Source organism: Haliotis cracherodii, unplaced genomic scaffold, assembly GCF_022045235.1.
Source record: "Haliotis cracherodii isolate W230 unplaced genomic scaffold, xgHalCrac1.p SCAF_8, whole genome shotgun sequence".
Lineage (NCBI taxonomy): Eukaryota > Metazoa > Mollusca > Gastropoda > Lepetellida > Haliotidae > Haliotis > Haliotis cracherodii.
In genome coordinates, this window is record NW_027266341.1 from 60,271,214 (window position 1) to 60,285,386 (window position 14,173).

General features: G+C 38.8%; 1 long non-coding RNA gene across 1 annotated transcript; it reads left to right on the forward strand.

Annotated features, from left to right (window-relative positions):
- The first annotated feature begins 504 nt into the window (after positions 1-504).
- Positions 505-13,976, forward strand: LOC139449829 (uncharacterized). Its single transcript, XR_011652193.1, has 3 exons — positions 505-579; positions 1,274-1,385; positions 13,960-13,976. It is a non-coding gene; the product is annotated as an uncharacterized lncRNA (long non-coding RNA).
- The last annotated feature ends 197 nt before the right edge of the window (positions 13,977-14,173 follow it).

Below are 14,173 nucleotides of genomic sequence, written 5' to 3' on the forward strand. Positions count from 1 at the left end.
CATGGCAAAACAGCTCAGTCTTCGTGGTCTAGTAGATATAGCGTCTGTCGGGAGAGAGGAATGTCGTTGGTTCAATCCCCAGTCGCGCCGTACCAAAAGGTGTTACTTGCTGTTACCCGGCCTGGCTTTAGGCATAAAGGGGATAAAACAAGGGCTGGTCGGTTCGGAGTCAATATAATGTGTGGCAATTTTGCGAAAGTCAGTAAAATGACGTTTCCTAAATGAAATAGAGACAAGTAAGTTGAATTCATAATAATTCCTTTATAACAGCCAGCTATTACTTTATCATGCTAGTCTGCACTTGAGGATACTCTCATCATGTATACCCACCATTACATTGTTTACCCAAAGCACTGCCTATAGGTAATCCTCTAGTACATTCTGTAATACAACTGTTCACAAGTGCAGTACGTAGATGAAATGCCAGTAAAGGTAGATACTTTGTTAGATTTTTGTTTTTTTACATACAACAGACAGTTTGGTGAAAGTGGCAAGAGAGAAGGCCAATTGGACTGGGAGGAGTACTTCATGGCCATTGCATTTCTGTCTGGAATGAGAAGCAAACACCTCGTCACGCAGGTAAAATTGGGAACCATATATGTCACGTGCTTTTAGTGAAAAGAAGCTATGGGTCTTAAAGAAGTTGTTTGCACTGCAGTAATACGACAGTTTTTGCGAAGAACTTTAAGCATAATGTCAACAGAAATAAACGATATTATCAATTGCCCTCGCCGTCGGGTAGCAATTATACACAATCTGGCCACTGTAACGAGTCCATCCTGTGACATGTACACTACCCTGCAGTACCCCTAACAGTTAAAAGGACACTGTTGTGTAATAACACACCTATCATACAAAACTGGCCCCCTTAGGAGATATCGCTTGGGTGAGGTCAAACGATATCTACATTGTAAATATCGCTGCAAGGAAATTGCATCACAATGCTTTGCAGGCCATTGTGACATTACTGGTTACCATGACGTCACAAAAAAGACATTATTAATGGCTCTGCTACTGAAGCTGTTTTCAGTACTTTTTATGACACTGTTTGTTACTGTCTACAAACTGAGAATGATATTGGATGATAAATAAAATCTCACCCTCGTGTCTTTCGATATCAAATATATCAACACTCGTTGATAAAAGTGGATAAACTTTTTTTCATCTATTATCAACTCGTGTTGATATATTTGATATCAAAAGACACTCGGGTGAGATCCTCTCTTTAACACAGCTAATGTATTAATTGTGGGCGTGTATTGTCAATCCTAAGAAAAGGATCGTCGAAACCGGTTACAACGGGATGCATAACAACTGTAGCGATAGATTGCTCCCCTGGGGTAAAAAAGAAGCCGCCAGCCAACTGGGAACTAAACAGTATTACGGTAAGTCATAATAATGAAAATTGTCAACATTACAGAACTACATACACACACATGTACACGCACACACACACACGCACAGACACACACACATACACACAAAAACAAACACACACGCAGAGACAGAAACAGACATAGGCAGACACACACACACACAGAAACAGACACAGGCAGACACACACAGAGAAACAGACATAGGCAGACACACACACACACAGAGAAACAGACACAGGCAGACACACACACAGAAACAGACACAGGCAGACACACACACAGAGAAACAGACACAGGCAGACACACACACACAGAAACAGACACAGGCAGACACAGACACACAAACACCCACAAACACAAAAACAGGCAGACACACACACACAGACAGACACACAAACACACACACACAGAAACAGACACAGGCAGACAAACACACACATACAGACAGACACACAAACACACACACACAGAGAAACAGACACAAGCAGACACACACACAGAGAAACAGGAACAGGCAGACACACATGCAGAAACAGACACAGACACAAAAACACACACACATACAGAAACAGACACAGGCAGACACACACACAGACACATAAACAGACACACACACACACACACAAACAGAAACAGACACAGGCAGACACACACAGACAGACACACAAACACCCACACCCACAGAAACAGACACAGGCAGACACACACACACACAGAAACAGGCACAGGCAGACACACACACACAGACAGACACACACACACACACACACACACACTCATACTGAAATCTGGCTTCGAAATTGGTCTCCTTTTCTTGAAATGTATAAATACATGGAGCTTTGGGAAACACTTTGTAAGCCACAAATACAAGGGGCAGTGAACCGTCCCTGTGTGTGAGGTAGGGAGACCTTACGTTTCAAGGTTTTACATTTGTAATGAAATAATTTAATTTTCTGGTAGACACCTACACAAACAATATATAATAAATAGGATATTCCATGTGTCGAGTGAAATATCATGTCACTGTGAGCGTATCCTGGTGGCACCAATGCTACTTGCTTCACAATATATCACTCAATGTTCCCTCTCTTGTACGTTATCACTAATATTCCCCAATAAAAGTCTTCCCACTTTCTGTAAGACTTGTGGTCTATTACTGTGAATGTGAGTGGATGTTATTTCTGATGCCACAGACTGTAATATTACAGCCAGTGTGGCATTGTCCTTAACGTATTAACTGATTGCAGTCAACAGTATGCCCAATATGCAGACTCCGGGGAGTGATATTTCAAGGTTCTGCTGAAGTAGGTCATATCACGACATTTACTTCAGCAAGCGATAAACTAAAACATTTTCATATTTTGAGTTAATGTTTGTATTTTGGTCCAAAAAAATATGTTTTTAAGCGATATGCTTGGCATATGTGTTAGTAATGAGAAAAATCTGTATATACTATATTTTCAGAAAAATATGATAGAAAATTCGGAAAATCATTCAAAAACATAGAACACGTGAGATTATCTTGAATGATGAACGTGCACATGTCTCATCGGGTCTGGTAAATATATCTAATGTGAATGGGAAAAGCACGAGTAAGTGATTTTTCCATCTCTCGCAAAAATGACAATAAGAGTTCAATACAAATTATATATATTCTTCAAGGTAACTCTTGGTAATTCTCTTCATCAAATCTTGCAAATTATCAGTTCAAAAGACGATATTATGCTAACGTCTCTTAAATTTGCGATCGCTAATATTATACAAACTAAATGTTATTCCAAGCCTATATATGATTGGGGTGACTATTCCATGCAGTGGTGTGCGGCCCTTAGGCGTGTCAGGATCCTGTGAACGAATCCAAGGTGATGATGATCTATGTATTGTCAGCCAAATATTCGTGCTCGCGGGTTTCATCAAAGTTGTAAACGTCTGACACGTGTTTATTTCGGGCTTTCAAACCACACAAAGCTGGCACGCTGTGCTGCAACTGAAATACTGTTAAAAGCAGGCTTGATCCCAACTCACTCACTCGGGATAACTTTGACCAAAGATACTAATAACCCAAAGTCCAGTGAGCAAAAACAAGAGCACCATCCAGATCTACATGTCCAGCCTCCTTTGAATGTAGCATGGTCGTGTTAGGAAGTAACTGTATGTATTAATGTCATGTCAACAGGAGTGAGTGAGTGAGTATGGTTTTACGCCGCTTTTAGCAATATTCAAGCAATATCAAGGCGGGGGACACCAGAAATGGGCTTCACACATTGGGGAATTTAAACTGGGTCTTTGGCGTGACGAGCAAGCTTTAACCACTTGGCTACCCGATCGCCCCCATGTCAACAGGAGTAGTCATCTCGAGGTGTAGTATTTAATCAGATTATTAACCGTGTGAGTGTTCGCTCGAGTGCTCGTCCGTTCGTCAATGATATATGACAAGTCAACTAGCGCAGTGCATATACCCTGCACCCACCGAGTGGCAGATTCATGCAAGCTGACAAGCTTCCCTTGATATATGAACTAGCGTGACCTAGCTTTTGTTGCCTTTGTTTACAGTTCTTGGAAAGGGTGGAGCTCTTTCTGCTGATCGCCTCATAGGTTGATAAACATGTCCTTACGTGACCTAGTTTCTGTTTACTTGTACAGTTCTTGGAAGGGGTTGAGCTACATCTGCTGCTCGCTTCAACAATAGATAAACATGTCCTGCAATGTTGTGCATTGTGTGACAACACACTTGCTGTTACTGTGCGTGTGTGGTGAGACGTCAAATTGCACCACATCTATTCGAAAGGTATTTCGTTTCGAACAGGACATGTTCCCCCCGAACTCTGGTGTCACCACTTTAAGTGATCCGTGTGTCTTTTGCGCCTGATGGAGTTTCAGCAGATGTTTGAGGCTGATTATTCCGTGGCGTTCCCGTTTTCAATTTAAAGCAAGATATACACACATAGCTTGCACAATTAGAGATAAACTATTGCTGTACAGCATTATTAGCTTCTCGTAGGTTGTAGATGTACAGTGGTAGGAAGTCGTACATGTGGAAATGGACATTCGAGACAATGTTGATATTCATTCTCAATACAATGCTGAAAGGACAAAGAAAGTCTGATCTTAGGTATTTTACAGTTTTGTCCATGGTCGACAAACCTTAGGAAAATCTTCATTCCTTAATCCATGGTGTTTTTGTTACAAAACGTAGTGACCATAGATATCATCACATATCTATCTTCAGAGGTTTAGGTAAATTTATCCACAATGAAAGCAAATGCCATCTGAAGTTTACTGAGAGAACATTATTTGAAATGCTGGACTTCCTTATTGATAACAACTACATAAAATTTGGGGGTAGACGTTTGGACAAGAAGGAGTGATTCATAAACGTTTCCTCATGATATAGTCGGAATCGTACAATGGAATATGGAAATAGTTTTGTTGCTTTTATTTATGACATAACACTTTTGAAACCTTTACTGAGACTTTACAACGTCAAACGCCCTGTGATTTTATATAATACATTTCCTTCTCAGTACAATGCGTCAATAACGTATGTTTACTAATGGACATTGCCATAACAAAACCACAATAACTTCGTGAATAAGTAACACGCTACTGTTAAATACTAAGTACCTGTCCACATCGATTTCATTTAAGTTTTCCTTGTTATATATCAGGACAATAATAATTCATGATCAGCAGATAGTCCTCTACCTGTGGGGTGATGTTTATTTCCTTAAAATGATTTTATTTAAATGTGTACAAAATGCTTGAGATGTCAGTCACTTAAAAATCAGCAATATCTACTTTTCAAATAACTTACAAAGAAAACATTCAGCAGATATAAATAACAAAAAAGACAATCGGAATGGAACAAAACAAGAACATAAATAATGAGATGCTGATATATTTCTACAGAACTGAGATGAAATATTTTCTTGCCAATGTCTGTAACAACCAGTTACATGGCGAGAACACTATATGTTTGTGACTAAGACATTTTAAGGAAAACTCGTTTCTTCTGTTTCAAATAGGACACACGGTAACGTGCTGTGTGTACTTTGCTTGGGACCACCGTCCCATTTCTGTCTATTGTTGAGGCGATCAACAAATATAGATCCACCCTTTCCAAGAACTGTAAGCAACAGTAAACTACATGTACAACTAGGTCACGTTAGGTCATAAATGTGAGTGGAGGAAGATAAACTTTGGATATTGACAGGGAGCAACACAGTATACGGTTACCGCAGATAAACTTTAACCACTTGCAGAAATCTGTAGCGTGTGTAGTGCAGGGTACATAGGCCACTTTAATTATCGTCTTATGAACGGACACACACAGAGTTAATAATCTGACTAATTACAACAACAAGAGATGAATATTCCCATTGTCATGTGACTAATACACAAAGATATGTCCCTTTACCACCATTACACCATATGTAGCCTACCATTACATCATGTAAACCCACCATTACATCATGTATACCCAGCATTACATAATGCATACCCACCATTACATCATGTATACCCCACCATTACATCATGTATAACCCACAATTACATCAAGTATACCCCACCATTATATCATGTATACACCACCATTTCATCATGCATACACCAGCATAACATCATGTAAACCCACCATTACATCATGTATACCCACCATTACATAATGCATACCCACCATTACATCATGTATACCCCACCATTACATCATGTATAACCCACAATTACATCAAGTATACCCCACCATTACATAATGTATACCCACCATTACATCATGTATAACCCACCATTACATCATGTATAACCCACCATTACATCATGTATACCCCACCATTACATCATGTATACACCACCATTACATCATGTATACACTACCAATACATTTTGAATACACCACCATTACATCATGTATACCCCACTATTACATCATGTATACCCACCATTACATTATTTATACCCCACCATTACATCATGTGAGCCCACCATTACATATTGTATACCCACCATTACATCATGTATACCCAACATTACATCATGTATACCCACCATAACATCATGTATACCCCACCATAACATCATGTATACCCCACCATTACATCATGTATACCCACCATTACATCATGTATACCCCACCATTACATCACATATACCCGCCATTACATCATGTCTACCCCACCATTACAGCATGTATACACCACCATTTCATCATGCATACACCACCATTACATCTTGTATACCCCACCATTACATCAACTTTACCAACCATTACATCATATAGACCCCACCATTACATCATGTATACCCCACTATTACATCATGTATACCCACCATTACATTATTTATACCCCACCATTACATCATGTGAGCCCACCATTACATCATGTATACCCACCATTACATCATGTATACCCCATCATTACATCATGTATACCCACCATTTCATCATGTATACCCCATCATTACATCATGTATACCCACCATTACATCATGTATACCAACCATTACATCATGTAAACTCCACCATTACATCATGTATGCCCATGGTTACATCATGTATACTCACCATTACATCATGTATACCCACCATTAAATCATGTATACCCCACCATTACATCATATATACCGCACCATTACATCAAGTATACCCCACCATTACATCTTGTATACCCACCATTACATCATGTATACCCACCATTACATCATGTATACCCCATCATTATATCATGTATACCCACCATTACATTATTTATACCCCGCCATTACATCATGTGTGCCCGCCATTACATCATGTATACCCACCATTACATCATGTATAACCACCATTACATCATGTATACCCACCATTAGATCATGTATACCCCACCATTACATCACATATACCCGCCATTACATCATGTCTACCCCACCATTACAGCATGTATACACCACCATTTCATCATGCATACACCACCATTACATCTTGTATACCCCACCATTACATCAACTTTACCAACCATTACATCATATAGACCCCACCATTATATCATGTATACACCACCATTTCATCATGCATACACCAGCATAACATCATGTATACCTACCATGACATTATGTATACCCACCATTACATCATGTATACCCCACAATTACATCATGTATACTTCACCATTACCTCTTGTATACCCCACCATTACATCATGTATACCCCACCATTCCATCATGTATACCCACCATAACATCATGTATACCCAACATAACATTTTACATACCCACGATTACATCATGTAAGCCCACCATTACAGCATATATACCCATGGTTACCTCATGTATATCAACCATTACATCATGTATACCCACCATTACATCATGTATACCCCATCATTACATCATGTATACCCCATCATTACATCATGTATACCCACCATTTCATCATGTATACCCCATCATTACATCATGTATACCCACCATTACATCATGTATACCAACCATTACATCATGTAAACTCCACCATTACATCATGTATGCCCATGGTTACATCATGTATACTCACCATTACATCATGTATACCCACCATTAAATCATGTATACCCCACCATTACATCATGTATACCGCACCATTACATCAAGTATACCCCACCATTACATCTTGTATACCCACCATTACATCATGTATACCCACCATTACATCATGTATACCCCATCATTATATCATGTATACCCACCATTACATTATTTATACCCCGCCATTACATCATGTGTGCCCGCCATTACATCATGTATACCCACCATTACATCATGTATAACCACCATTACATCATGTATACCCACCATAACATCATGTATACCCCACCATTACATCATGTATACCCACCATTAGATCATGTATACCCCACCATTACATCACATATACCCGCCATTAAATCAGGTCTACCCGAACATTACATCATGTATACCCCACCATTACATCTTGTATACACCACCATTACATCATGTATACACTACCAATACATTTTGAATACACCACCATTACATCATGTATACCCCACTATTACATCATGTATACCCACCATTACATTATTTATACCCAACCGTTACATCATGTGTGCCTACCATTACATATTGTATACCCACCTTTACATCATGTATACCCAACATTACATCATGTATACCCACCATTACATATTGTATACCCACCATTACATCATGTATACCCACCATTAGATCATGTATACCCCACCATTACATCACATATACCCGCCATTACATCATGTCTACCCCACCATTACATCATGTATACCCACCACTACATCATGTATACACCACCATTACATCATGTCTACCCCACCATTACATCACATATACCCGCCATTACATCATGTATACCCCACCATTTCATCATGCATACACCACCATTACATCTTGTATACCCCACCATTACATCATCTTTACCAACCATTACATCATATAGACCCCACCATTATATCATGTATACACTACCATTTCATCATGCATACACCACCATAACATCATGTATACCTACCATTACATTATGTATACTCACCATTACATCATGTATACCCACCATTACATTATTTATACCCCACCATTACATCAAGTATACCCCACCATTACATCATGTATACCCCACCATTACCTCTTGTATAACCCACCATTACATCATGTATACCCCACCATCACATCATGTATACCCACCATCACATCATGTATACCCAACATAACATTTGATATACCCACGATTACATCATGTAAACCAACCATTACATCATATATACCCATGGTAACCTCATGTATACTCAACATTACATCATGTTTACCCACCATTACATCATGTATACCCTATCATTACATCATGTATACCCACCATTACATCATGTATACCCCACCATAACATCATGTATACCCACCACTACATTATCTATACCCACCATTCTACCATGAATTTGGAATTTACTCGATTCTGATTGGTCAATCAGAGGCTATTAAATCACAATAAACCCCCTCTGATTGAAACAGCTGGTTTGACGGCCGCATCACCGCGGAAGCTAATATTCATAGAATAGTACTATTTTCAGTCAGTGTCGGTAGGCATATTTAAATAACTATATCTACAATTACAGGTTACAAAATGCACAGATGCCGTTACTACAATATTCAAAGGATGTGTGGCAATACATTTCGTGCAGAAAAACACGACAGAAATCAACAAAGGGAATGTATTTACGTTTTGGAGACAACAGAGGGCTTGAAATTTTGGCGCTTTTCTATATACGACTGTGACGTCATATGTTTTGCGTCACAATGAGAGATATGACGTCATAATGGTGACATGAGATGTAGAGCAAAAGCCTTGGGATGGCCACCTCATGGTAGCTTACCAAGTTGCCGTGCTTATATGCCTGCCATATGTTCGAGTGAAGTATTACGGAGTAAACAAACTGCTTGAGTATATACAGAACCATATTTTGTTCGGTGATTCCGTAATTCAGATCGATAACCCACTCAAAACATTGAACTCAACCCATGCCGCTTCACTCAGTATATTTTCTAACACCAAAGAGTTCGCGTTTTATTTAGTCATGGTAGAATGGAGATAAACATACTGTGTTTTCATTGTAGAGCTAGGTTACCTGTAGATTTAACCGCGCTAAATTTAACATTTGAAACCTCACGCTGCGCGTTCGGTTCCAAATTCAATTTAGCGGGGTTAAATCTACAGGTAACCTAGCTCTACATTGAAAACACAGTATGTTTATCTCCTAATTACATCAGGTATACCAACCATTACATCATAAAAACTCCACCATTACATCATGTATACCCATGGTTACATCATGTATACTCACCATAACATCATGTATACCCCACCATTACATCATGTATACCCACCATTACATCATCGTTACCCCACCATTTCATCATGTATACCCACCATTACATCATGTACACCCACAATTACATCATGTATACCCCACCATTACATCATGTATACTCACCATAACTTCATGTATACCCACCATTACATTATTTATACCCCACCATTACAACATGTATACCGCACCATTACGTCTTGTATACCCCACCATTACATCATGTATACCCCACCATTAGATCATGTATACCCACCATAACATCATGTATACCCCACCATTAGATCATGTATACCCACCATAACATCATGTATACCCACCATAACATTATATATACCCACCATTGCATCATGTAAACCCACCATTACATCATATATACCCATGGTTACATAATGTATACTCACCATTACATCATGTATACCCACCATTACATCATGTATACCCCACCATTACATCATGTATACCCCACAATTACATCATGTATACCCTACCATAACGTCTTGCATACAACACAATAACATCATGTATACCCCACCATTACATCATGTATCTCCACCATAACATCATGTATACCCACCATAACATTATATATACCCACCAGAACATCATGTATACCCACCATTACATCATGTATACCCACCATTACATTATGTATACTCACCATAACATCATGTATAAACACCATTACATTATTTATACCCCACCATTACATCATGTATACCCACCATTACATCATGTATCTCCACCATAACATCATGTATACCCACCATAACATTATATATATCCACCAGAACATCATGTATACCCACCATAACATTATATATACCAACCATTATATCATGTTTACCCACCATTACATCCTGTACACCCCACAATTACATCATGTATACCCCACCATTACATAATGTATACCCCACCATTACATCAAGTATACCCCACCATTACATCATGTATACCCACCATTACATCATGTATACCCACCATTACATCATGTATACCCACCATTACATCATGTATACCCACCATTACATCATGTATACCCACGATTATATCATGTATACCCCACCATTACATCATGTATACCCACCATTACATCATGTATACCCCACCATTACATCATGTATACCCCACCTTTACATCATGTATACCCACCATTACATCATGTATACCCCACCATTACATCATGTACACCCACCATTACATCATGTATACCTTACCATTACATCATGTAGACCCACCATTACATCATGTATACCCCACCATTACATCATGTATACCCATCATTACATCATGTATACCCCACCATTACATCATGTTTACCCACCATTACATCATGTACACCCCACCATTACATCATGTATACCCAACCATTACATAATGTATACCCCACCATTACATCATATATACACAACCATTACATCAAGTATACCCCACCATTACATCATGTATACCCACCATTACATCATGTATACCCCACCATTACATCATGTATACCCACCATTACATCATGTATACCCCACCATTACATCATGATTACACCACCATTACATCATGTACACCCCATCATTACATCATGATTACACCACCATTACATCATGTATACTAACCATTACATCATGTAGACCCACCATTACATCATGTATACCCACCATTACATCATGTATACCCACCATTACATCAAGTATACCCCACCATTACATTATGTATACCCACCATTACATCATGTATACCCACCATTACATCATGTATACCCCACCATGACATCATGTATACCCACCATTACATCATGTAGACCCACCTTTACATCATCTATACCCCACCATTACATCATGTATACCCCACCATTACATCATGTAGACCCACCTTTACATCATCTATACCCCACCATTACATCATGTATACCCACGATTACATCATGTATACCCACCATTACATCATGTATACCCACCATTAAATCATGTAGACCCACCATTACATCATCTATACCCCACCATTACATCATGTATACCCACCATTACATCAAGTATACCCCACCATTACATTATGTATACCCCACAATTACATCATGTATACCCCACCATTACATCATGATTACACCACCATTACATCATGTACACCCCATCATTACATCATGATTACACCACCATTACATCATGTATACTAACCATTACATCATGTAGACCCACCATTACATCATGTATACCCACCATTACATCATGTATACCCACCATTACATCAAGTATACCCCACCATTACATTATGTATACCCACCATTACATCATGTATACCCACCATTACATCATGTATACCCCACCATGACATCATGTATACCCACCATTACATCATGTAGACCCACCTTTACATCATCTATACCCCACCATTACATCATGTATACCCCACCATTACATCATGTAGACCCACCTTTACATCATCTATACCCCACCATTACATCATGTATACCCACGATTACATCATGTATACCCACCATTACATCATGTATACCCACCATTAAATCATGTAGACCCACCATTACATCATCTATACCCCACCATTACATCATGTATACCCACCATTACATCAAGTATACCCCACCATTACATTATGTATACCCCACAATTACATCATGTATACACCACCATTACATCATGTATACCCCACCATTACATCATGATTACACCACCATTACATAATATATACCCACCATTACATCATGTATACCCACCATTACATCATGTATACCCCATCATTACATCATGTATACCCCATCATTACGTCATGTATACCCACCATTACATCATGTATACCCCACCATTACATCATGTATACCCCACCATTACATCATGTATACCCACCATTACATCATGTATACCCCATCATTACATCATGTATACCCCACCATTACATCATGTATACCCACCATTACATCATGTATAACCCACCATTACATCATGTATACCAACAATTACATCTTGTATACACCACCATTACATCATCGTTACCCCACCATTACATAATGTATACCCCACCATTTCATCACGTACACCCACCATTACATCATGTACACCCCACCAATACATCTTCAATACACCACAATTGCATCATGTACGCCCTACCATTACAACATCGTTACATCTTGAATACCCCACCATTACATCATGTATACACCACCATTACATCATGTATACCCCACCATTACATCATGTATACCCACCATTACATTATGTACACCCCACCAATATATCTTGAAAAACCCACCATTACATCATGTATACCCCACCATTACATCATGTATACCCACCATCACATCATGTAGACCCACCATTACATCATATATAGTAAGTAAACTAAGGAGTAAACTATGTTTCCTAAACATATACAATATTATATCTGAATGCTTGGTTGCAATTTGACCTGGACACAAGGTACCAGTTTAACCAAGACGCATATTGACAGTTTAACCTACACACATTGTGCTAGTTTAACCTTCACACATTTGGGCAGTTTAACCTACACCCATATTGGCAGTTTAACCTACACATATATTGATAGTTTAAACCATATGCATATTGACAGTTTTAACCACACGCATAGTACTCCTGTAACCTACATACATAGAGGCAGCCAGTTTAACCCTTCATTCATAGAGCCATTCTTTCCCGTATATATTCGAGACGTCATCAGTGACCTGAACTACAAATAACTCTCTTGTACTTCAGTGTCTCAAGCGTCAAGACAGTTTAAACCACAAGCATAATACCAGTGTAACCTGCACTCATATTGACAGTTGAACATACACGCATATTTACAGTTTAACCTCCACATATATTGACAGTTTAAACCACATGCATATTGACAGTTTAAACCACATGCACAGTACTCGTGTATACATAGAACCATCCAGTCCGTTTTGATGAAAAAGACCCATGCCGT